Genomic DNA, 26,561 nt, shown 5'->3' on the forward strand with positions numbered 1-26,561 from the left:
ATGAAGGAGATTCTCCTGTCGAATACTCTCCGCCGTCGCGTCGGCAGGGATTGTATTACGCCCATAGTTGCTATATTTTATATAATTTATGAAGATCAAAAGAAATACACACAAAAAAAGTTAACAGGAATTAAAAAGTTTTGAAGATAAAAAATATGTTTCTGCATAGTTAGCAAGGTAGTGCCATGGCTCTAAGGCACTACCTCACACGGGCCGCCACTCAAAGAATGTGACAGAATTTTGTTACTGGTTCATATTCGGTACTACTTACTACTACCACTACCGGTCTATTCGGCTATACATCCGGTATTTTCTATCTATTCCAGCGCTGATTTTAAAGTAACTCCGATAAGATAAAAAATCGCAGTCTACTAAAACTGGTAAAGGTTTTGGTATTTCATATACTGGAGAATCCGATCACATATATCATAAAATCGTGACCATGAACGGAGCGCGGTACTAACTTGCTTTGGATGTCATTAATTGCCTTATTTACAACAGGTACTTGCAGCAGTTGAAAAATAGACACGTTTCTGTAGTTTGTTTATAATATTTTTGTTTGTGCACTATGAACTAAAACGACGGATCATTTGTAAGTACCTAGTTAATAATTGGTTATATTGTATTTTTTAATTTGACTTTTATTTGCTATGTTGCTAAATATTGATAAACAACATTCCTCACAAATTACTTTTTTGTACTAAAAAAGGTATAATTTTACTGTCCGACGAATAGGTACATTTTTCTAAAGAAATAATTACTGATCAACTAAGGATCAATTTAGGTACTTATTTTGTGTCTTTTTATTTCATGTAGTTATATGTTTCTCCTTTAAGTGCTTTATTTTCATTCAATGGTGGCTATAATTATTACTGTAGTATGAACTTTATCCACTGCTTTGCTTGAACTTCATACCATCATGAGGAAGATTTTTTAGAAAGAAATAAGTCCCTGGACCGCAGATGTCCTTCCTGAATTTTTCTTTTATTATACGTTTTAAGAGTTCGTACTTTATCACTTCTTAATAAGTGACCAAATACTACTATTTTTCAATATTATATGGTAAGTAAGACTCTCAGTTTTTTATTTATTCTGAAAAGAAAATCCAGATGTCGTATCTGTACTTCTAATGATTCTATTCTTCTTCTTCTATGGCACTACAGCCACAGCCCAAATTGAGCCTTGGCCTCCTTTATTTTTTGCCTCCACCCTTGCTTGTCTGTGGCTGCTCTTCTCCATACATGGACTCCTAAAAGGACTTGTGTGTCTCTGTTTACTGTGTCTTCCCAGCGCTTTCTTGGTTTTCCAACCGGCCTCTTTCCCTGCATTCTAGCTTTCGGTGTTCATTTTAGTAGCCTATCCTCTCCCACTAATAATAATATCGTATGGCATTTTTGCCGGGGAGATCCTTTCGGACAGTTCCGGCGCCATTTACATCTTTAACCCTGTTTTAAGTAACTAGTGCCGATGTACACTAGCCCAGGGGGACCGACGGCTTAACGTGCTCTCCGAGGCACGGTGAGACGGCTCGTGTCATTATTGGAAATGAAAATGGTTTGTCTTTGGCAGGGCTCGAACCCACGTGCACTGGCGCCAGCGATTATGCCGTTACTCCACTGCCACTCACATCCCCTCCCACTAATGATTCTATACTCGATATAAAAACGCACGATAGCACTGCTCAAAACAGAAAAATCATACATATCCCCAGACCTTCTTGTCTCAGTTTTGTAGCTTCTTTTTCTTCTAGTTCCATGACAGTTATCGACCGTTGGATATCATATTGGCTACCATATTCGCTATCGTGGCTTTATTGACAGCAGCTCTAAATAACGATGTAGTCGATTTTCGGTACCATGATTTTTCAGCCATGATGTTTTTCTTCCATCAAAACCATGTTTCCCATGGATATTTCCCTGAATAATCAAATGAATGGAGTTCGGTACTAACTTGCTTTGGCCTTTACATTAATTGCCTTATTTACAACAGGTACTTACCTTATTTGATTGTGACTGATAAACAGAGCAGTTGAAAGATAGACACGTTTCTGTAGTTTGTTTATAATATTTGTTTGTGCACTATGAACTAAAACGACGCGACGGATTCTTTGTAAGTACCTACTCAATAATTATTAGTTTTATTGTATTTTTTAAATTGACTTTTATTTGCTAAGTTGCTAATTATTATTGAATAACATTCCTCCCAAATTACCTATTTCTACTAAAAAGGTATAATTTTGTATACATTTGTAAAGACATAATTACTGATCAACTAAGGATCAATTTACTTATTTTGGTTGTCTTGTTACGTTTCTCCTTTAAGTGCTGTATTCTCATTCAATATTGGCTATAATTATTACTGTAGTATGAACTGTATCCACTGCTTGAACTTCATACCATCGACTAAGATATTTTAGAAAGAAATAAGTCACTGGACGCTGGTGTCTTTCCTCAATTTTTCCTTGTATTATACGTATACGTTTTAACGGTTCCTAATTATCTGGCAAAAGTACTACTGTTTTTCAATATTTTATGGTAAGTAAAACTTACAGTTTTTTTATTTACCCTAAAATGGAAATCCTGTGCATTCAATGATTTTATAGGGACTCGATTTAAAAATGAGCGATAACACCATTTTTATGACAGAAGATTTATCATTATCAACAAGACCTTTCATTCCTAATGGAATGTTTGTCGCTCTTACTTAGAGCTCTTTGATTATTTTTTTCTTCTTTTTCTTCTTCTTCTTAGCCGTTTATCGTCCATTTTTCGACATAGACCTCTCTTAATTCCTTCCATATCTCTATATCGTGAGCAACATACTTCCTATTATTGACTATTTTGTATATCTGAACAAGTTATTGTCCTTCATAGTTTATCTATGGTATCTCAAGTTTTTGGTTGATATTTGTCATATCAGCGATATTTGCTCAGGCACTTCTTTTCTTTTCTTTTCTTTTCTTATTTTTGCTATTCAATATTACTTATAAGTATATTCAAATTATTGAACTCTTTCAAAAGTGTAGTTTTGTATCTTGATTTCTATCGTCTTGTTATCTTCTCCTCTAGAGCTATATAATTTGATACTTTGTTTTTCCTTAGTTAATTTCTAGACCTCCTTTCCGTGCTTGATTTACCAAGATTGCTAATGCTTCTTCTAATCTTTCCTTATCTCTTCCCATAATAATTATGCTACTATTTCTATTAGTAGTTGACTCCAGTTCTTTTAATTCCGCCGTCCTTGATTGTTCCTTCTACCACTATGTTGAATTAGGCCGATCAGGGAACACAAAATTTTACGAAAACCTCCAAAAAAATAAAGGAAGGATGAAAATTTTGAGAATAGGTAGCTGAAATTGTCTATTATTATATAAGAAAAAGTTTACAATTCTACACCTCCTCCATTTTACAAAAATTGGGAAATACGGAGTGAAAAATTTTTTCTCGGGAATGAAAAAATATACGTTCAAACTAGCCCCGGAATTGGATAAAATGACTAATTCTAAGCAACTTCTGTTCTTATAGCCACTTTACACCATGCAACTAATTGCGCAATTAATTGCACAATTTCTTGCAGCAATAGAAATTGCATCGTGTCATACGCGAATTGCACAGAAAAGCTGCAACTCCTTGCTGCAAGAATAAGTTGCAGCTAAATAGAACATGTCCTATTTTTCATGCAATTTTTTCTGCAATTTGGTTATATTTTTAGTAACTTTTAAGGCTACAGTGTTTGTTTTTACTTTTCTGCTGTCAACAAATAAAAGATTTTGATGACATTGAACTTCTGTCATCTTAAATTTCAAACCAAACAATTTATTAACAAAACTAGAGGAACTTTTTACCAATTTCAAGCTTCACAGATAATATTATTCAGGTGAATAACTTTAATTATGCAACATAGGGATTAAAAAAAACTATTTTATTTCTTACAACTTGTTTCCTTTTGTAAATGAATAAATTTACATACTTGGATTAGGTATTAATTGATTTTGTTATACTTAATACATAATATTATAATTTTCTCAAATTATAATCTAACATCTTTAATCTAATATCTGATAATTCTACTCAAAAAATTACATTTAATTTGTAAAAACAAACATAACCTAAAATTTATGCTATTTTGTCAAAGTTTCTGTCTATTTCATTTGCACCGTGTAATCACTTTATTGCAGAAAGTTAGTTGCAACTTATTGCACAAGTTCTTGCGCAAGAAATTGTGCAATTAATTGCGCAATTACTTGCATCCTGTAAAGTGGCTATTAGATGTTCTAAAACATAATGAGAATGTTAAAAAAAAACTAACATGGAGATCAACTTAAATGAACTTAGATACAAATAAGTATAAAACGTACATAGATAAAAATTATCCCAAAAATTATTTTCTATTATATTTTTTTACACTGGGGTGCAAAATTAACCGGACACCTTCAAAATGGGTCATTTTTGATGTCTCGAATTTCGTAAACCTGTTGTCCGATTTAAGTGATATTTTAATATGTTATAGCATTATTCTTTAACAATATCGCTGTAGTAATATTGTTGCTAAACAGGTAAATTTTCATTATATACCGGGCAGGGCCGGCCCGTCCATATAGGCGAACTAGGCGGCCGCCTAGGGCGCAAAATCCGCCTAGGGCGCAAAATTAGGGACGTAGTACTTTCTCATGTAGTAGTTGTGTAACTCGCAGAGACAGAAAAATCACTGGGTAATGAAAGGTGAAGGATATTTTATTTTAGTTGTCTTATAAAATAAGAAAACGCAAAACTATAACTTAACGTTAACATTAATTACTCGTTTTGGCAACCTCGCTGAGCGTAAGCCTACTTAGTGGCGCAGTGGTCGCGGCAACCCCACACTCTTCACTTCAGTCAAGCCAGCAGTCATAGCGTGAACAGAATAAGAGTACTAGTCTGTCATTAGGGCGCTGCGTGTTATGCATTTTCACTTTTCAGTTTAGTGTAGTAGTGCAGTGTTGTTGACTTTGTTTGTGCATTGATTGACAGTAGTAGTAGTTGTTAATTTACGATAACAAAACTGCAAAAGGAAGTTTGAATTAACAAGTAAGTAGCTTATACTCTTCATATTTATAATTTTTTTCAGTCATCATATCATATAGGCCATTGTCATATTGTTGTTGTATATAGGCCTAAATCAAATCAAAATTGAGATTGTTTAATTATCATAACTTAAAGAAAACCCCTTGTGAACACTTGCCTCTGTTTCGCCTACGATGCCGATGTGATTGATTAGGAACTGGCTGCTGAGTGCTGGTCATGCTGGCTGCTGTTCTGGGATTTGGGCGAACTGAGTGGTTGTTTAATTTATTTAATATTACACAATATGAATGTTGAATGAATTATTAGTTTTGAAATCCACCTGGACATTTCTAATTTTGCTTCCAAATATTTATCAAAACAAATTATTTTTTGTTGAAAACAGTATAACTTGACTTTTTAAGCAAGAATGACCATTGGATTTTTTTGTAAAATTTTTTAACTTCTAATTTCTATCAAATTGATTTCAAAATTAGGCCTACTTTAAATGTATTTATAAATAATATTAAAATAATAGGCTATTAATGTAATTTTATTTAAGAGAAGTCCTTGCTTCTTGGGGGTGTAATCCTAATTTCATATCTTGAGTAAAGACATTCAAAATTTTTTCATTTTTTCAAAATGAAGTTAGCTTAATCCAATCATTGTTTTCTTTCCAGATATGATGTCAGGAAAACACTCGGGCTCTTGGTTTAAGAAAAGAAGACAGGAAAGAGAGGAGTCAGCAAAAAAAGCTAAAGGGTCTTTTGAAAAATATTTAATTAAACCAAATGACACAACTCTTAGGGAGGAAAGTTATAATGAATCACCTTCCACCTCTGGAAAAACCAACCAGCTCCTACCTCAAGAATATGCTACAGAGAAAACAGATACTGAATCACCTTCTACTTCTGGGGGAATCATCCAGATCCAACCTCAAGAATGTCCTAGGAGGATAACAGCTATTGAACCGCCATCTACTTCTGCAGAAAACAACGAACGTCAACTGCAAGAATTTCAAAATAATTTCGTTGAAATGGACGTTGACGTTACAGATAATGCAGTGGAATTACTGCCGGAAAATTCAATCTCACCCAAAGTTACGCTTGATTATGCTGATCCAGCGTCTTGGGACACTCTAAATATTAATCGCCAAACTTTACGAACCATTTTAGTAGAGCATGGACCTGACCAAGTAAAAGGAAAATTTCCGAAGGGTGTGAATAACAGAAAATTTTCTGACTTTCATTATAGAAGGAGGCTTCCAAATGGTGAATATGTGTACCGAGACTATCTTCAATACTCAAAATCTACCGACAAAGTTTTCTGTTTTTGTTGTAAGGTGTTTGGCGGCATAAATGTCTCTTCTTCATTAGGCAAAAGTGGTTGTAATGACTGGCACAATATGTCGGCCCTCCTTGAAACGCACGAAACATCAAATGATCACCTTCAAAACTTTGAAAAATGGAAAACACTGAAAAAAGCACTTAAAAAAAATTTAACTGTTGACAATGTTTATGAACAAAAAATAAAACAAGAGGAAATTTACTGGCAGAAAATTCTAGAACGGCTGTTTGCTCTCGTCAAAACTCTTGGGTCCCAAAACTTGTCATTTCGCGGCACGACAGAAAAATTAGATGTTAATGACAACGGAAATTTTTTAAAATTTATTGAATATTTGGCCATGTTTGACCCAATAATGAATGAGCATCTAAGAAAAATCAAAAGTGATGTCAACAGGCACACTCATTACTTAGGGAAAAATATACAAAATGAGATGATTCAAACTTTAGCTAATGCAATAAATGCAGATATATTGTCCTCAGTACATACGGCTAAATATTTTTCTATTATTTTAGACTGCACACCAGATGTTAGTCACGTAGAGCAAATGACAATTATTATTCGATTTGTTGAACTACCAAAGTCATCTCTGGCATCCTCAACAGAAGTATCTAGTTATCATCAAGTACTTGTAAAAGAACACTTTTTGGGATTTGTGCCTCTCACTGAAAGTACCAGTGGTGAGTATATGACGGAAGTAGTTTTAGAAAAGTTAAAAGAGATTTCTTTGCCTGTAGAGAATATTCGTGGGCAAGGTTATGACAACGGAAGCAACATGAGAGGAAAAGAAAGTGGAGTTCAAAAGAGAATTTTAGATGTCAACCCACGTGCATTTTATGTTCCATGCTGCTCACACACTTTGAACCTTGTTGTGAACGATGCAGCTTCGTGCTGTGTAGAGGTTACTACTTTTTTCGATGTGGTTCAACGAACATATGTGTTTTTTTCGGCATCAACTCGACGATGGGATGTTTTGCGCCGTCATGTTCCAGCTTTGACATTAAAACCCTTAAGTGATACAAGATGGTCCAGTCGAATTGATGCACTAACGCCTCTGCGGTACCACTTGTCTCATGTGTGTGATGCTTTGGAGGAGATTTCTGAGGACACTTCTCTAAAAGGATCAAGTGGCAGTATTGCGAAGGTAGAAGCACTTGGATTACTTAAACACCTCTCAGACTTCAAGTTTATTGTTGCCCTTGTTACATGGCACAATATTTTATTTCAGGTAAACCTAACCAGTAAGATACTACAAGAAAAGGATTTGAGTCTCCAGAAAGCAGTTAGTCACCTGAAAAAAACCGAAGAGTTTTTGGTTACAGCCAGAAGTGATGTACAGTTTCAGAGAGTTCTGGTTGATGCTAAGGAAGTAGCAGAAGAAGTTGGAATAGAACCAATTTTTGAGAGGGAGAAGGTCCGAATAAGAAAAAAGAAGAAAATGTTTGATTATGAATCAACAGATGAATCAGCAAATGTTGCCAGTGACCCGTCAGAAAGTTTCAAGATTCAATTTTATTTTGCTCTTTTAGACACGGCTGCTAATGCGGTAAAAGAAAGATTTTCCCAGTTAAATACAGTATCTGGTGTCTTTGGATTTTTATACAACATTACTGATCTTAAAAACAAGACTACATCTGAGGTTAAGTCGATGTGCAACAACTTAGAAAAATCATTAGGAATTCAAAAAGATGGACGTTTAATTGAATCTGATATTGATGCTGTAGGACTGTGTTCTGAATTGAAAGCAATTTCTCATCATCTCATCGACTCTATATCAAGCCCTGAAGAAGTCCTAAACTACATTTACCAACACAACCTTGAGAATGGATTTCCTAACATATGTGTAGCACTTCGTATTTTGCTTACGATGCCACTTTCTGTAGCTAGTGCAGAACGGAGTTTTTCCAAACTTAAATTAATTAAAACCTATCTCCGCAGTACAATGTGCCAGGAGAGACTTGTAGGTCTGGCGACAATATCTATTGAAAGTGAGAGAGCAAGACAAGTAGACTTAAAAGTTCTCATTCAAGAATTTGCTAAGCAGAAAGCAAGAAAAGTGCCCTTAGGACTTTAGTTTTTAGCCAAGAAATACTGTTAATTTCTAATCTGTATTTAAAAGTGACTTTCAGTCCGAAGTTAATAGAACAGTAATCCAATAGCAAACAATATTGCAATATGTTAGTCAGTGTATTGTTTAAGACAGTGTTATAAAAGATTTGTAGACTAACTTTGAGTCTCCGTTTTTTATGATGAAAATTATATGTACAGAATTCAACTTTGACCCATTAAACCCATATGCCTTTGGTTAAAGTACGTCTTATGTAATTACATTTGCTTTTTATGAAATTAAAGTTTGTGTTATGTAAAATAGCAGTTATTTTATTTATATATCCCAGTCATTAATCAAAGGTTTATTAAATTAAATTAAATTATTAACATAACACAGAGTTGAAATACCGTGTCCCGGTAAAGTGCTAGTTGAACTTTTTCAACTGTAATGAGGGCGCAAAATTTGTTTTCGCCTAGGGCGCCGCAAACCCTAGGGCCGGCCCTGATACCGGGTGTACCAATGAAACTGTGTTTTTTCTCAAACTTCGCATTACTCTGTGCAATATTCTAGCATGTATAAAATACTCAAATTAAAACCCAACCATAGCCTCATGTTTTCTTAACATTGTGTTGTTGGATTCATTCGCTTGTGTTGGACCATAATAAAGTTAGGCACTTTAACAATTAGCCATGTTTTTCATCAATACAGGATGGTTCTAAATAAGTGTGGCAAACTTCAATAGGTAATTCTACATAAAAAATAACGACAGTTTGCTTTATAAACCTATGTTCGCTAATGCTTCGTTTCTGAGATAGAGGGTGTTGAAATTTTTCTTACAAATTGACGATTTATTTATTGCTTTAAAAACGGTTGAGATATGCAAATTAAATTTGGTGGGCTTTAAGACGTAGTTATTGTAAATTTTTTACTATACAAGTAAGAATTTATTATTCACCATTGGCGCGCATGCGGGTAATATAGGCCGTCATATTACCCGTATGCGCGCCAATGGTGAATATTAAATTCTTAATTGTATGTCAAGAAATGTGCAATAACTACGTCTTAAAACCCACAAAATTTCATTTGCATATCTCAACCGGTTTTAAAGCAATAAATAAATCGTCAGTTTGTAAGAAAAATTTCAACACCCCCTATCTCGGAAACGAAGCATTTGCGGACATACCGTTTATAAAGCAAACTGTCATTATTGTTTCATGTAAAATTACCCCTTGAAGTTTGCCATACTTATTTAAAAACACCCTGTATTGATGAAAAACATGGCTAATTGTTAAAGTGCCTAACTTTTTTACGGTTTAACATAAGCGAATGAATCAAACAACACAATGTTAAGAAAACATGAGGCTATGGTTGGGTTTGAATTTGAGTATTTTTAACATGCTAGAATATTAAACAGGGTGATCCGAAGTTTGAGAAAAAAACACAGTTTCATTGGTACACCCGGTATATAATGAAAATTTACCTGTTTAGCAACACTATTATTACAGCGATATTGTTAAAGAATAAATATAATATATTAAAAAATCACTTAAATCGGACAACAGGTTTAGGAAATTCGAGACATCAAAAATGACCCATTTTGAAGGTGTCCGGTTATCTATCGTATGTAATGCTATCGTATGTATTTTTTTTTTGTATTCAATCAAAATTTCCATGTACGAATTATAAAAAACTTGTTTGTTACAATGAGTATGATAATTATGCAAAAAGATAACATTTTAGTCCCATATGGTTTAACAAGTATTCATCAATAATAATAATTATAGTCAAAAAAATTATATCGTACAATGATACAATAAAAAGATAATTATGTATAAATGTCAATATCGGTTTTAGTATACGTGGTGTGACAAAAAAGTACTTAATAAATTAATCAGTTGAGCTATTTGGTTTCAGAATATGTGGTTTAATTTATCACTTACTTTTTAATACATCCTGTATATTAGATTTAATTTTCAATTACTACTAATTGTATGAAATTTTAATGGGAATCATATTTGCAGTATCATCAAAAACAATTCTTAAGACAAATTGTTAAATTTTTTGTTTGTTAAATTTTATTTGCAAAGATTATATTATGCGTCATAGTCATAATATTAAATTATATAATATGAATCATACATTAACATAAAAAATTTGCGATCCACATAAACAGCTCATCAGTTTCAGAAAAAATCAATAAGTCAATAAAACGTCACAGAAAACGAAAAATTACTAATAGTCCTGTCGCCAGGGGGAGGGTACAACGGCCTCCTTTATTCAGATGGACTTACCCAAGTCTTTTTTATGTATTTTGACCCATAAAATACGAATTTTTTGGGTATCAGTTGATCCGGATGTCGATAAGATTGTTATAAACAAAGAACTTGAGGAATTACATAACAGCGATTTCTCGCAAAACAAAACAAGTTTTTGTATTTTTTGGGTCATTCTAAGCAAAAAATGTTGTGACAAGATTTTTCGTAGGATGCATAGTTTTCGAGATAAACGCGGTTGAACTTTAAAAAAATCGAAAAATTGCAATTTTTGAACCCGAATAACTTTTGATTAAAGAAGAAAATAGCAATTCTGCTTGCCGCATTTGAAAGTTCAAGTCAAATTATATCGGTTTTAATCATTATTTGTATTGCTAAAAATTTATTTTTTATTGTTAAAGAAAGCAATAAACACATAGTGTTTGAGTGATGTTTTCAATTATTTTCCATTTAAAATCGAACGAGTAAGTAGAGTAGGTACAAGTGCAAGCGAGGCAATTTCTACGTAGCATGCATTAAAACGCATGTATTGTCCACGTTTCGTTTTGTTTAGCAATAAAAAATAAATTTTTAGCAATGCAAATAATCAAAACCGATATAATTTGACTTAAACTTTCAAATACGGTAAGCAGAATTGCTATTTTCGTTTTTAATCGAATAGACAAGGCGAAAACGGCCGCCTAATACGTGCATGGCGCTTATTATTTTTACTTAAAAATAACAGCTTAATGATAAAATAATGACAAAAATTTCTTCAGATCTTGTAGGGCGGGCTTTAAACTTTTATTTGATCACTTTCTGACTTTCATAATAATAACTTAACCGAGTCATTAAGCCTTAAAAATAGTCTTTTTTGGTTTTTTTCAATTTGAAATTACTTATAACTCAAAAACAAGCAATTTTAGAGAAAAATTATAAGAGACCTTTTTTGTCCAGAATGGTCCAAAAAACCAAAAAAATATGTCCGGGCCAAAAACACTGATTTTTTGCAATTTGATTAAAAAAAATAAAAAAAATAATTGGACCACTTTTCACGTGGGCGACTTCTTGAACCTTATTCTGGGATGTCTCACGAATATGATTATGCAAAACAATCTCATGGGAATATTTTCTCCAACGAACCCGCCGGTTTCGCTTTGTCTAAAAAGTTATCCAAGTTCAATAATTGCAATTTTTCGATTTTTTTAAAATTCAACCTCGTTATCTCGAAAACTATGCATCCTACGAAAAAACTTGTAAGAACATTTTTTGCTTAGAATAGCCCAAAAAATACAAAAAAATGTTTTGTTTTGCGAGAAATCGCTGTTATGTAATTCCTCAAGTTCTTTGTTTATAACAATCTTATCGACATCCGGATCAACTGTTACCCAAACAATTCGTGTTCTACGGGTCAAAATACATAAAGAAACTTGGGTAAGTCTATCTGAATAAAGGAGGCCGTTGTACCCCACTGGCGACAGGACTATAACATATCGGGATTATTACTAACATATCAGAAAAGCAATTAAATCGCAATTGATTGTAATGAGAATTACATTTAAAATTTTTTTAAAAATATTTAAATTCTTTTGTAAAAGGTATATTTATAAAAAATCCCTAAAATGTGCTACATTACAAAACGTTTTCGGAATAATAATTCCATCATCAGTGCCTATTACAGGTCAAAGTACATTGTGTCACCAAGATATTTGGTAAAAACACTTTAAATGTTATAAAGTTTTAAATTGATTACAATTATGTTATTAAAATAGATGTGATGTTTAATATATTTCTGGATTTAACTTTAGGCATCATGGGCCTCTCCCCACGAAGATTACAATGTCTAGCTAGAGGATACAACTTCACGTAACGGACTTCCGACTTCAGTTGCCATGAAGTCCGTTATGTGAGGTTGTATAATATTCTGAACATTGCAACCCGCGTGGGGTGAGTCTTGTGAATCCAGGAATATTTTAAACATTACGTCTATTTTAATAACATAATGTAAAAAATTTAAAACTATAACATTTAAAGCGTTATTATAATACCTACATATTTTGGTGGCTCAGGCATGTATTTTAACCTGAAATAAGCACTGATGATGGAATTACTATTCCGAAAACTTTCTGTAATGTAACCCTTTTTAGGATTTTTTTTATAAATATACCTTTTACAAAGGAATTTACTATTTTTTGTGAGTTATGTATGGTGTACAGCCAGCTACAGAAATTTATTTCCCTCGTGTGTTTTTTAATTACATTTTACATTTTGCTTTGACGATTCTATATCCAATGTGAAAAACGTTTTCAAAAAGTTCAAATCGAAAAAAAAATTTCGATATTAGTTACAACTGGGGATATTAATGTTATCATTTTGACAATGCTCAAAATTTGGGTTGGCGCTCCGGTTTATTGGATTTATTGGCTACGCAACCACCGCAACATTTGTTGATAGTATGGGAAAATTATCGAAAAAAATGCCATTTTTGGGAAAAGTTATTTACCAGCTATTTTATTGCTAAAATCGAATCTTAAGATTGCATATATTAGTCATATGGGTATGACAAGTCCGCAGAAAGTGTGCCATTTTATTTATAAACAAATTAGCACTCCTCTTCTTTTTTTAATTAGTGCTCTGTAACTCCTAAGATTTTTCCTTTAAACCAAAAACAGTCAAATAAAAATTCACCGTAATTTAGTTCTGCACAAAGTTATTTTTTTTCCGATTTCCTTCAACAATAATTTTACTCTGAAAATCCGAGTTTTCTCAAAAAAATCTGCAATTCTCAATTAAAATTTTAGGGAAGTAATTATTTATCAATATAAATTGATGACATGAAAGATTTTTTATAGTAGATTATATATCAGGAGGCCGGCGACAATCTAACCAATAGTTTAGCAATAATTAAAATGTTAATTAAAAAATTTCGGCCGAAATAATAACCAGAAAGATTATGATATACCAGAATAACTATGATTTTCGTATGAAAAAAGCACTATACCTATTCAACGTACCTACTTTACAGAATTGAAATTGGACTATTTGAGCGGTCTCAGGAATGTTATAAAGAAACAATTTTTTGGCTTATAAACAAATAGAATATCTCGTAGAAAATATTAAATTAAATTAAATTAAGGTGATACGGTAGCGATCAACAGGTAGCTAAAACGCGTTCCCAGATTGCGGCTGTAATTTTGAATATTTTTTCGAGATATTTGGCACACGTATTCGTAATATAATAAAGAATGGCGGTACAGAGCCCAATTTGAAAAATATATTAATATGTGGAAATTACCCTGTAATTAAATACAATATTAAAAAAACGAGCCTGTACCGCCATTAAGAAGAACAAAAAAATACACTTTCTTCAAATAAACTTTTTTATCCGATGCCTAGATTTTGTGTCATTTTGGAACTACTAATGAAATAAAAAATTTTAGTAGTTTCAAAATGACACAAAATCTAGGCATCGGATAAAAAAGTTTATTTGAAGAAATTGTATTTTTTTGTTCTTCTTAATGGCGGTACAGGCTCGTTTTTTTAATATTGTATTTAATTACGGAGTAATTTCCACATATTAATATATTTTTCAAATTGGGCTCTGTACCGCCATTCTTTATTATATTAGGAATACGTGTGCGGAATATCTCGAAAAAATATTCAAAATTACAGCCGCAATCTTGGAACGCGTTTCCGCTACCTGTTGATCGCTACTGTTTCCTCTTAAGTTAACGCTGTTGAAAAGGGCACGGCTTCTGTGGCCTTTTCGAAGAAATAACAATTGAATTGCGAGGAGTGGTTCCAGGTAAAACCGGTCAAATTTGACCGGCATTTGCGACAGAGTTATTAACAACAGGATTTAAATCTTTGAACCATTACCTTTTTATTCCGGTCCACTTTGTACATACAAATTTTCATATCTTCAAGTCACTCATAACAAAAAAGATTTATGTCACCAAGTTGTTTAATTATTGATAAACAATTACTTCCCTAAAATTTTAGTTGAAAATTAAAGATTTTGTTTGGAAAACTCGATTTTCTCGAGAAAATTTTCCGCCGAAGGAAATCGGAAAAAAATATCTATGTGCAGAATTAAATTACAGTGAATTTTTATGTGAATGTTTTTGGTTTAACGTTAAAATCTTCTGAGTTACAGAGCAATAATTGAAAAAAAGATTTCGGAGCGCTAATTTGTTTATAAACCAAATAGCACACTTTCTGAGGACTTTGCATAGCTATATTACTAATATATGAAATCTTAAGATTTGATTCCAGCATGTTCAGCAATAAAATAGCTGGTACATAATTTTCCTTGTTTTATACTAATTTTCCCAGATTATTACCTTACGTATTTCATTGTGTTGATAATTCACGTTGTGGAAATTCTCAATTATTGAAGTTATACTTTTTTAGGCGCGATTGAGATTGAGGGTGAATTTATATTGATCTGCGCGCATGCGCACACCGACAGTATGGTATTAGTCGTTATACGGGCTCTGATTGGGTGTTGAAATGATCTGTCAATAATAAATAATTGTTCAATATGAAGGTAAACAAATGTATAATATATTAGTTCTATTGTTGTGAGGACAGAAACAAAAAAGTTTATAATTGTAGTGCCATTTAAATAGTTTTTAAAAGCAACAGGTACGTAATAATTGTAAATGTATCATAGGTACCTACCTATTTGAACCTACCAAAATACATAGTATGTAATACTTTTATTTACATAATTTGATTACCATCAAAATTTCTATCAATGTTCACCTAATATATTGTTTTCTTACTCTATGTTTTGTTGTATTTTTTCAATTCAAAATCAAAATAATTTAATTTAATTCAAAAATGTCAAAAGCTTAATCCGTTTAGTTAGTCGATCTTCGCACATAATGACACTTTGCCTCCGTGGCGAAGCGTTTAAGGCGAATGAACCCCAATATACCAACCGCGCTGATAGCTGGTTCGAATCCCAATAAAAACTTTTGTTTTTTTATTTTTTTTATACATTTTATGATTGTAAGTATATTTATTATATAATTTTATTTTCAGAAAATACGTATTTAGTTAAAAATTTTTCCGACAATTAATGTTCAGAAATCATTTGTGGCATTTTTAATGTGTTTGTGTGTGTTTTATTCTTTTATTATTTTAATTTTTGGCACTGTTTTAATAAAAATGTTTGAGAAGTAGTAAGTATAAATTAGTTTAATATTTAAATAAAATATAAATAAAAAGTATATTAATTTCGTTTAAATCATATAATAGAAGTACCTATAACTTCTTACGTGCGTACAAAGTACACACATATTCTTTTTTTTATATTTCTAATTTAATACTATTCTATCTAATTCCTCCAAAACCAGCAAATTTCCATAAAACCCAGCCAGATTAATACCTTTTGTTTTAGTTTTCCTTGCAAAAAACAAACAAAACACATCTTCTAAACTAAACCTAACCTCGCTTTCGGCCATTCATTCTTGTCCGTGTCACAATAATTTCGTCTCGAAATTATAATATCAACCACTTTTTTGGAGTCGCAATTAATTTCAAGTCGCTATTTAATGACATCATTTCGTTAGTTCAACTAAAATCCACAAGGCTCGCACAGTCGCATTTCAACGTCGCGACTTGTTTTGAGTCGAAATGTGAACTAGAATCAGGTCCCAAATAATTTTTAAATTCTGATTTGGTGTAGTGATGACTTTGACTGGAATAAGTTTAGGCAATCGAACAGATCTTGTATCTTGTAGCCATTCAGGATCATTATAACGCTTGACGTTATCATACCATCGCAGCATTATTACTTTTATACCAAATACACCGTGACCAAATACCAAGAGAGAATCTAACAATAAAAAACTGAAAACGTTTGTTTTCTATACTTCCACAAAATTTATTATATCTAAGTGACTACAGCTGTTTCGGCGGAGTGCCTTTCTAATATTAACTTGTGGTGACTGTCCGAAAACGTACATCGGTCAAACTGGCAGAACTTTTGACAAACGGATAGCAGAACACAAAAGGGCATTCAACAATAGAAAAACAGACACTTCTACATACGCACTTCACCTTCTAGATCATAATCATTCTTTCAATGAAGAGTTTAAAATTCTACATATTCTATAATAAACTGAAAAATACAGATATAATTCTGAATGACCAACTCGAGACAAACAGCTCCCCACTCCTCAACCTCTTCAGTTGAAGATTAAAAAGGCAAACACATTGTAAACTATATTACTTGAGAAAGGCACTCCGCCGAAACAGCTGTAGTCACTTAGATATAATAAATTTTGTGGAAGTATAGAAAACAAACGTTTTCAGTTTTTTATTGTTAGATAAAATGAACTTCCATCAAGTAACGGTCGAATCCATCAATTATTTACCAAGAGAGAAGTTGTAGCTCTTAAAAAAGGCCCCCATATGGTCTAAGAGCTAGCAACGTTTTCGAGAAATCCTTTTAAGACGGCTGATTCTTTCATATATTGTTTCCTATGCTTCCTCGAACACCGTACCGGCCATCTGGCTGCTGATACAGGTTGCGTTCATTACTGCGCAGCACACCTGTACAGGTAAACACAAAATCAGGGTGATTGATTAGTGTGACAAAGCTTAGTAGATCCGCTATAGTAATAGATAGCAAAAGCAATAAAAGTTAATAACAAAAACTGTAGCTAACTTTGCGCTTCACATTACAAAATTAGTTAGAATGTGATAGGGTGTTCGATAACATCGACACCTGATATGAAAAACATTGTAACTCACTTTTGCTTAGTTTACAGGAGAGCGATTTAAAGAAATTTCCAAAATATTTTATTTTTTTACTGGGTCAGCTTTTACATTTTTTGTGATGTTCTTAATCCATATTTTATAACTTTTTCTCAGCTTTTCACTTTTACATATCATATTGTTGTCAACATTACTGGTCCTAATTTAGGTCGAGTTACAATAGCAAATTTTTTCAGAATTTTAGGTGAAAATCATTGTAAGTGGTTCATACAATGATATTTCAACACAGTATGTTTCTTTGGTTAGGTGGATATAAATTGTAACTAATCAGTAAATATCCAAATAAAGAGATTATAATTAATTTATTTTACTGGTTTTACTTGAAACGTGATTTTTTTGCTCAGACAAGTAATATTTAAGAATTTACGTCATACATACTAACAAGAAGTAGGTAAATAAAATAATATCTTTTAGATTTATTTATTACAAAATGAACATTTACAAATTATAGAACAGTTTATATTCTATTAAAAAATAAACAAAATTAACCCCTTGCAAACTTTTATTCAGATTCATCATCCGAATATTCCGTTTGTTGAGAGTGGGGAAGATTTAAATAAAAACTGCAATATTGCTCTGGTGTAGCTTTACCAGAGCACAAAGCAACAAGATCTTTTTATTTTGAAGTGGTTATGGGAAGTAACCCATTATATGCTAAAGGAATTTTTACATTCTAAGTTTATAAACGATAATTGATCAGAAATAAGATCGTACTGCAAACTAATAATATGTGGTTGTTCGTTATATATTTTTACGTATTGTATTTTCGACCAGAAAACTTGGCGTTTATCTATATCTAAATCCCAATTCGGCATTTTCTTTAACATTGATATAAAGTCCAAGATGTCATTTTGACTTAGTTCTTTCAAATCGTATGGTTTTCCTGTGACTTTAGCACACCTTATCAGTGTATACCACTGTTGTGGTACATAAACAACTTGGTTCTTTTTTCTTCGCTTAATAAGGGTGTGCATTGAATTACCCTCAGATTGAGAGTGGCCCACCTCAAAAAACGTGTGTGTAATATTAATATTTATGATCTTAGCTGCATAAATATACATTAAAATATTATTCGATTTCGATTTTGTCCTCCACAACAATCTGAATAAACTCTAAACTCTAATGCTCCACCAGCAACTTTTCTCTTAATAAAATCAAATAGCGCACTACTTATTTCATTAGGCCCCTTTTTACCTGTGGTTTCATCCCATGCATAACAATAGCCTTCCGCAGATCCAAGATCAAAGATAGTAAAGTTATACACTTTAAACTTCCTTTTATAATAAAACAATGATACCTCTGATTGGAACGTAGTTAATATTTTTTGCAAATCAAAGCAGGGAGTTACAACCGTTTCTGTTTTCTTAGAAACCTCTTTATCGCGATTTTTGGCTTCACGTGCAACACATTTATTTGCAATATATAAAGCATATTCTTTTTCTATTTGGTCTTTCTCTGCTTTAGTGTTATGTAGATTGCAAGTAAGACACATATCTTTTTTCGGTGCAAAAAACCGATATTAAACTCAGTATTGAATATGTTTCTGTACTGACTTTTGGTGGTTGGTTACACATATCTGTTATGTTAAAAGTGTCCAAAAATGTTTTCTTACAAACTTGAAGTCGGTGTTCTTCCAACTGCAAATTATATTCATATGTCCAGTGTCTTCTGGACTCTTTTAGCTTTGCAACTTTCCTCTCTTGTCTGAGAACATATCTACATAAATATTCGCTTTGTTGGTCATGATCAGCCATTGCCCAAATATTATTAAATAAATTGAGTCTATCATTTTCAGATAATCTCGATTTACATTTTCTGATACATTTATCGTTACATCCAGGTCCCAGTTCTCTAATTTTCGATAATTTTCCAGTTTTGCCAGCATATTCTTGGCCAGAGTTCCTCAGTTTCTTCAAGACATTCATTTTCCAAACACTAGGATCCCTTTGTCTCTTCCTTCCAAGATTTTTCTTCTTGAGGTATTATTTTTTCTTAGCAGACGTATCTAATGGTGAACTTGTATCTTCGGTGCATGTAGAATGTTCCACTGTCGATGTATCTTGAGCATGCAATCCACTGTGACCATTGATTATCTGAGTTTCATCAGTAGAAGTTAGTTCAGCAGTGAATGATATAGGTGTTATTATTTTTGTTTGAAATTCTAAACTAGTATTTTTATGTGAGTTTTTACGATTTGAGGCATACTTACTATGCTCAGCAGTTAATAATATAGAATTTACCTCCTGACTATATTGACTTACAATGTTGTTCATCGTAATATTCCACTATCGTGCTCTCTTGTATCACAACTTAGAAAGCAGTTATATAAAAACTTACTCAATAAATGTTTCGAGAAAAACATTGTATCGCATGTTACAATGTTTTATTAAAAAATTTTCTTCAATAATAAAAAAATTTAATATTGTAACATTGGTTACAATGTTTTTTCCACCCAGTGATCAAAAATTTGCACTTACAATGAGGTTATTTTGTTAAATAACTTTATAATTACATAAGATAGGATAAAAGTTCTTAGACCAAATTGAAGGTTATCGTTTATAGATGCTATTTAGGCCATAGTTGAAAAACATTGTAAGTGGAGATACAATGTTTTTCATATCAGGTGTCGACATAGTGGCAGACCAAACTTTTGGCTTTTTAAATGGAACACCCCATATTTTATTTTATATTCGAAATCTTCTTAACTTCCCCATCACAAAAATATTATAAATGTTTGTTATGTTATACAGGGTATTTACAAAGTTATAACCAATATTCTATGAAAATCGTAATAAGTTCAGCTCCTTGTATAAATAAAAATAAGCACAACTGCAATGGTTTATTGGTCCCATTTTTTTTGTTGATTGTCAAAATTTATAAAAATGGTTGATATTGCTAATTTTCTTTATATCGAATACAGGGTGAGTCAAAACGCAAGTACAATATTTTCACAGTAATTTTAAATAGAACACTCTAATTAATAACTTGCTCTGAAAAATGAAAATATCTCGAAAACTGACAAATTTAGGCATAGGGAATATTATACAAAAATTAAAGTACGGCAATGATATTTTTCGATAGTAATATAAAATACAGGGTGTTCCATTTAAAATTTCTGAGAAAAGAATGTACTTGTGTTGTGACTCACCCTGTATTCGATATAAGGAAAATTAGCAATATCAACAATTCTTAAAAATTTTCAAAATCAACAAAAAAATATGGCATCAATAAACCATCGCTGTTGTGATTTTTTTGAACATATTCTTCTTTAGCGACGAATCGATCGAGGGTAAAATTTGATTTACCACGCGCATGCGCACACCGACAGTATGGTATTAGTGGTTATACGGGCTCTGATTGGGTGTTGAAATTTTGAAATGATCTGTCAATAATTGTTCAATATGGAGATTATCGGTAAACAAAAATATTGTATAATATTAGTTTTTATTGATGTGTGGACAGAAATAAAATCAAATTTAAAATTATAGTGACTTTAATAGTTTTGAAAAGCCGCAGGTACGTAATTCTAAATGTTTGAGTTGGAAATACCTAATAGTTTCAATACCTATCTATTAGGAAAATGTAAACAAAATAATGTAGTTACCTATTAGTAGGCAATGCTTTAATTTACATAATCTGATTACGAACAAACTTATTACAAATTTTTTTCCGACGTTCTTGGTCCAATACGGTGGATCTAGCTTTTCCGATGCGCTCTCTAATCTCTTGGTTGTTGATCCATTCTTTATTTATTCTGGTGTCGAGGTGATTGTAGTGCGTCACTCTTTCTACAGGTGTTTGGTTGATGTAGAGTTGACCTTCTGTTATATTTTTCTTGCTGACGATCATAACTTTTGTCGTCTTTACGTTTATTTATTCAACAAATTAATATTAAAAAGGTTTTTCATATGCCGTCAATTTACATAGACACATGTATAATATATTATGTATTCTAATCGAAAACTTGTATAAAACATTTTTAATAAACAGTGTTGCTTGTTAATCTAAATGAATCCACGTAGATACTATACTCAATATATCTATGTATCTCTCAAAATAATTACATTGCCATTGTTATTGACTAAATTATTGGCTGATATAAAACTGGAGTGCTCTGTGAAAGTCAATATGTAAATAAATGTTATTATAATGAATTAGTTTATCGGACGTACCGTTATCTACTTATAGTTGCCAGCATCAGATTGATTGATAAGATTAGTGAGATGAATAAAAAATGGTATTCGAACAAAAATTTAGTTGCAAGTAGTTCTACGAAATATTTTATCGCGTAGACCGTAGAAAATAGAACTAGCTATGCAGAGACATTGCAACCTTCCCACTGATCGTCTTCCTATTGGGGAACAGTCTCTCGCTGTTCTTACTGCTCTATCTGTGGTCATTCGGCTTATGTGGCCATTCGATTCTACTCTTCTGTTTCTTACCCAGTTATTATTGTTCTCCACCTTGCATCTCTGTCATACTTCTGTACTTATAACTCTGTCCCTTAGTGTCTTACCACCGATTTTTTGAAGGGGTTTCATCTCTGCTGTTTCCAGTAATCTTTTTGTCCTCTCTGTGTTAGGTCATCTTTCTGCCGCATATGTCATTATTAGTCTGATGACGGTTTTGTAAATTCTGCCTTTCATTTCTTTTCCGATATTTTTATTTCTCTAGATTGTTTCATTCAGACAACCTGCAGCTCTGTTTGCTCTATTCACTTGATTTTCCACTTCTGTTTCGAGTTTTCCGTAAATAGATAGTGTGATGTACGATATAGACCAGGGTAATAAGCTAGAAATAGACCATGTTCGGGACACTCAAATATCCAGGCAGCTGACTACTTTTTTAGTTATCGTATATCTATAGGATGAAAACTTACCTGTTTCCTGCCTAGAGTTCGTGTCCGTTTTTTAATTATTAACAATTTAGTGCAAAAATCGCGAATTTTCGATTTTTTGCACCCTTTTCAAAAGCTAAATACTTGACATAAAATTACAAAATTTAATTAAAGTTAAAAAGTTAATTTGTTGCTACGCAAACTGCAAAATAAGTGAAAATCGTTATTTGTTAATAACTTTTACTAAAACTACCTTAGAACTGTTAGAACTTTAGTGTTTCACCCAAAGTTGGATATTGGGGTACTTAACAAACCCTCAAAATTTGAGACCGATCCATTAATTAGTTTAAGAGATATTCTAATTGTTTATCTCAGAGACCTTTATTTTGCAATAACATAAGACAGAAAATAATAAAGATTGAGCAATTCTGAGTATGTCAAATGAAAGTAGAAAACGATAAAAATATTATCTAATATAGTCAAAAATCCTAATGCCAAATTTGTGAAATTATGTAGATTAAAAACATTTAGAATAACTTTAAAAATATTGTCTGTAGAAAAAGTCATTTTAAATATTAGAAAAGCTGGTATTTTACACGAATTTTAAAAATTGTAGTTTAATTGGTGACTAGTATAATCGTGGTAAGTGAAGGGAGAGCTGGGAGCCGACAAATGCGCGAGTTCAAAAACTATAGAAAGCAACTTAAAACTACTATCATTTTCTATATCTCGGGATCTACTGAATATATTTTGATCGTTCTTTTTTTATTGGTATGTAATTTTTCTGTACATTACAAATATGCAATTTTTAAAAAATTAATTTTTTCCCAAAAATCCGTGATTTTAATCATACTATCCATATTAATCATAGAAAAAGTTAAGGTATACTTTAATAAATAAATTATCTTCAATAAATAATTATCTAATAAAAATCATTTATTTATTAAAGTGTACTTTAACTTTTTCTGTGATCATTAATGATACTATGATTAAAAAATAGATTTTTGTAAAAAAAATATTTTTTCAAGAATTGTTTAAATAAATTAGACTGTTTATTAATTAATAAATTTAAAAACAAATTGCGTATTTGTAATTTACGTAAAAATTACATACCAATTAAAAACGAAAGATCAAAATGCACTGAGTTGATCCGGAGATACAGCAAATTATATTCGTTTGAAATTGCTTTTTCGGCATTTTAACTCGCTGGATTTGTAGATTCCCCCTAGTAATCGTTTGCACTACATTTTTGAAAAATCGTAAAAGGTGCTGTGAAGGTATGATATTTGTGCAAATTTTTTAAGAAAAAATACAAATCCCATTCTTTAAAATGGCATTAATGAGATTCCTTAATTATTATAAACAAATTAGCTGTGAATTAAAAAAATACATATGGCTAACTTTGTCCCAAATGAGCCCAGGCTAATTTTTTTTATTTGGGAATTCTTGTTAAAATACTATCTTTTCGAATATATAAAAAGATTGTTTCTACGGACAACATTTTTTAAGTTATTCTAAATGTTTATAAACTACAACATTTTAAAAATTTGGCATTGGGATTTTTGACTATGTTAATTATTTTTTATCTTTTTTTAATACATTTTGATACTAGCACTCTTCTACTTTCATTTGGCATACTCGGAATTGAACCATCTGCATTATTTTCTGTCTTATCTTATTGCAAAATAAAGGTCTCTGGGATAAACAAATAGAATAACTCTTAAACTAATTAATGGATCAGTCTCAAATTTTTAGGGTTTGTTAAGTACCCCAATGTCCAACTTTGGGTGAAACACTAAAGTTCTAAGGTAGTTTTAGTATAATTTATTAACAAATAACCATTTTCACTTATTTTGCAGTTTGCGTAGCAACAAATTAACTTTTTAAATTTCAAAAATCGGCATTTTGAAGGTTTTTCAATGTTCTAAAAAACTGAATTTTGTAATTTTATGTCAACTATTTAGTTTTTGAATCGAGTGCAAAACATCGAAAAAATCGCGATTTTTGCACTAAATTGTTAATAATTAAAAAACGGACGCGAACTCTATAAAGGAAACTGGTAGGTTTTCTTCCTAGAGCTCTACAATAACTAAAAAAGTAATCAGCTACCTGGATCTTTGAGTGTCCCGAGAAAATTCTTATTAGTTATTACCCTGGACTAATAATAGAACGTACTTGTTCTATTATCTGATCCCCCAGCTCTAATTTACATATTAGTAGATTTGCTGTTATAACCATGCATTTTGTCTTTGTGGTGAAATTAACATGTTAAAAATTTTCTGGCAGACATATTAAATTGGTGCAGTATACGTTGTAAATCATCTTCACTTTGAGAGATTAGTCTGCATAGCAGATTATTTTTCTCCAATTTGGTATCCTATTTTAGTTCTTACTCTTTTATTGTTTTATCCATGATCAGGTTAAGTAATAATTGACTCAGGAAATCTCCCTGTCTTATCCCATTACCAACTTAAATTGGGTCAGTTACTTCATCTTCTACTTTTACTTTTATTGTGTTGTTCTGGTTGATGTTTTCGATCGTTTTAATTATTCCTAGATGTACCTCTCGTGAGTACGACAAATGGATAAAGTCCTTTAATTTGACCCTGTCAAATACCTTCTTAAGCCCTACGAAACATAAATATGTCGGTTTTTTGTATTCTAATGATTTCTCTTGAACTTGCCTGATTATAAATATAGCGTCAGTGCATGATCTTCCCGACCTAAACCTTGTTGTTCTTCTGCTAATGTTATAATTTCATTCAGTTTGTTATCGCTTTATTGTGTTCCATAGAAGTCGTGTTCCATCTGTTTTGAGAAGATCTTGCAGAAACTGAAAAATATTGCTCACTTAAACAATAAATGAATTTAGCTTTTGTAAAGATTGTTTTATTTTTAAAATCGTAATGATTCTTCTTCATTCTCTAGATAAACTCTGTACTAATTCCTTACATTATCTTCTATTTTTTTGCTCTGTTTTTAACTTCAGCCCATCTTAATCCAATTTTTTCGTGTTCTCTAATAATTGTAGGTAGTCCTTTTCCAGCTGTTGTCTCGTCTTTCTCTTCTTTTATTATTATTTCCTCAAGGTATGGCCATATTTTCCAGTACATTTTTACTTACATTCTTTAGGATACTTACCTTATTAATACAATCAGACCATTGTCGTCAAATTTCTTCGTGTTCTGTAATTGTAATCCTTTTCCAGCTGTTCTCTGGTCTTCCTCTCTTTCTTTTCTCCCAAGGTGAGTATTCGAGTGCTATTGTCGCTATGTTGTTTGATATTTCCTCAAGGTATGGCCATACTTTCCAGTACATTTTCACCAGTGGCGTAACAAACTCCGTCGGGGCCCCCCACAGAATTGGAAATGGGGCCCCCTTTAAAAAATTACTAAATGCGACATGTGTAACAAATACCTATATGTGTTACAGCCCAGTAAATCAACGTAAAATTTGGCGATACCGTGTAATTTTCAGTGTCATCACCGAAGTGGTCAACTGAAGACTTTTCGAGTTATTTATGAGTCAAAAGGTTTATTGTTAAAAAAAAAACCACGTTTTTAGGCGATTTTTCGCAAATAGTTCAAAGAGTAAGTATTCGATCGAAAAGAATATTGTTAGCAAAAATGTATCTAGCTTATAAAAAAATGAAACAAAAATGAAGTCTATCGACTCAGCAAAAGAAAAGTTGTAGCTCATGAAAAGTTTTTCTTATTCGTCAAATTCCAAGTCGAATATTTCAACGTGAAATAACCAAAAAATGAAATACTTTTCGGGGAAACTCATTAGAACTTTTTTAAAGTGTTTAAAAGAAGCTTTATTTTTTACAAAACTTTCTAGCATCAAAACTAAGCCAGTTAAGCTCAAAATACAGTAACAAATAATTAACTTTTTTATATGACCTGTAAGTTTCACCGGTTCAAAATGCTTATTTTTAAAAGGATTCTAGTTGAAAGGGCTTGAACGATTCACTAATCACGAGTGTATGCAAATTTTAAACAGCCATATCTTAACCAATTTTTGTCTTACAGAAAAACAAAATAAAGCCAAAATATTTATAAAAGCAAGACCTACATTTCTTTACTCTGTGAAATTTTTCGTATCACTAATAATTTTTGAAAAAAAAACCTTTTTCCAAAATAAAAAAACTTTTTTTACTATGAAATCAAATTTTTTCAAAAATAAGAACTTTGAACCGGTCCAACTTACAGATCATATAAACAATAAATATTTAAAGTAAATGATAAAGC

General features: G+C 31.8%; 1 protein-coding gene across 4 annotated transcripts in view; it reads left to right on the forward strand.

The window, feature by feature from the left end:
- Positions 1 to 352: 352 nt before the first annotated feature.
- The window catches only part of LOC114332477 (uncharacterized MFS-type transporter C09D4.1-like), a 61,616-nt gene continuing 35,407 nt past the window's right edge, over positions 353 to 26,561 (forward strand). Inside the window, exon 1 of one of the 4 annotated variants that reach the window (XM_050652306.1) lies at positions 353 to 592. The gene's annotated coding sequence lies outside the window, so the exon portion shown is untranslated. Of the gene's footprint in view, positions 593 to 2,101; positions 2,110 to 2,516; positions 2,535 to 26,561 lie in introns of those variants that run through there. The other 3 variants (XM_050652307.1, XM_050652310.1, XM_050652309.1) reach the window with 3 other exon arrangements.

This window comes from Diabrotica virgifera, chromosome 5 (assembly GCF_917563875.1).
Source record: "Diabrotica virgifera virgifera chromosome 5, PGI_DIABVI_V3a".
In the NCBI taxonomy this organism is placed as follows: domain Eukaryota; kingdom Metazoa; phylum Arthropoda; class Insecta; order Coleoptera; family Chrysomelidae; genus Diabrotica; species Diabrotica virgifera.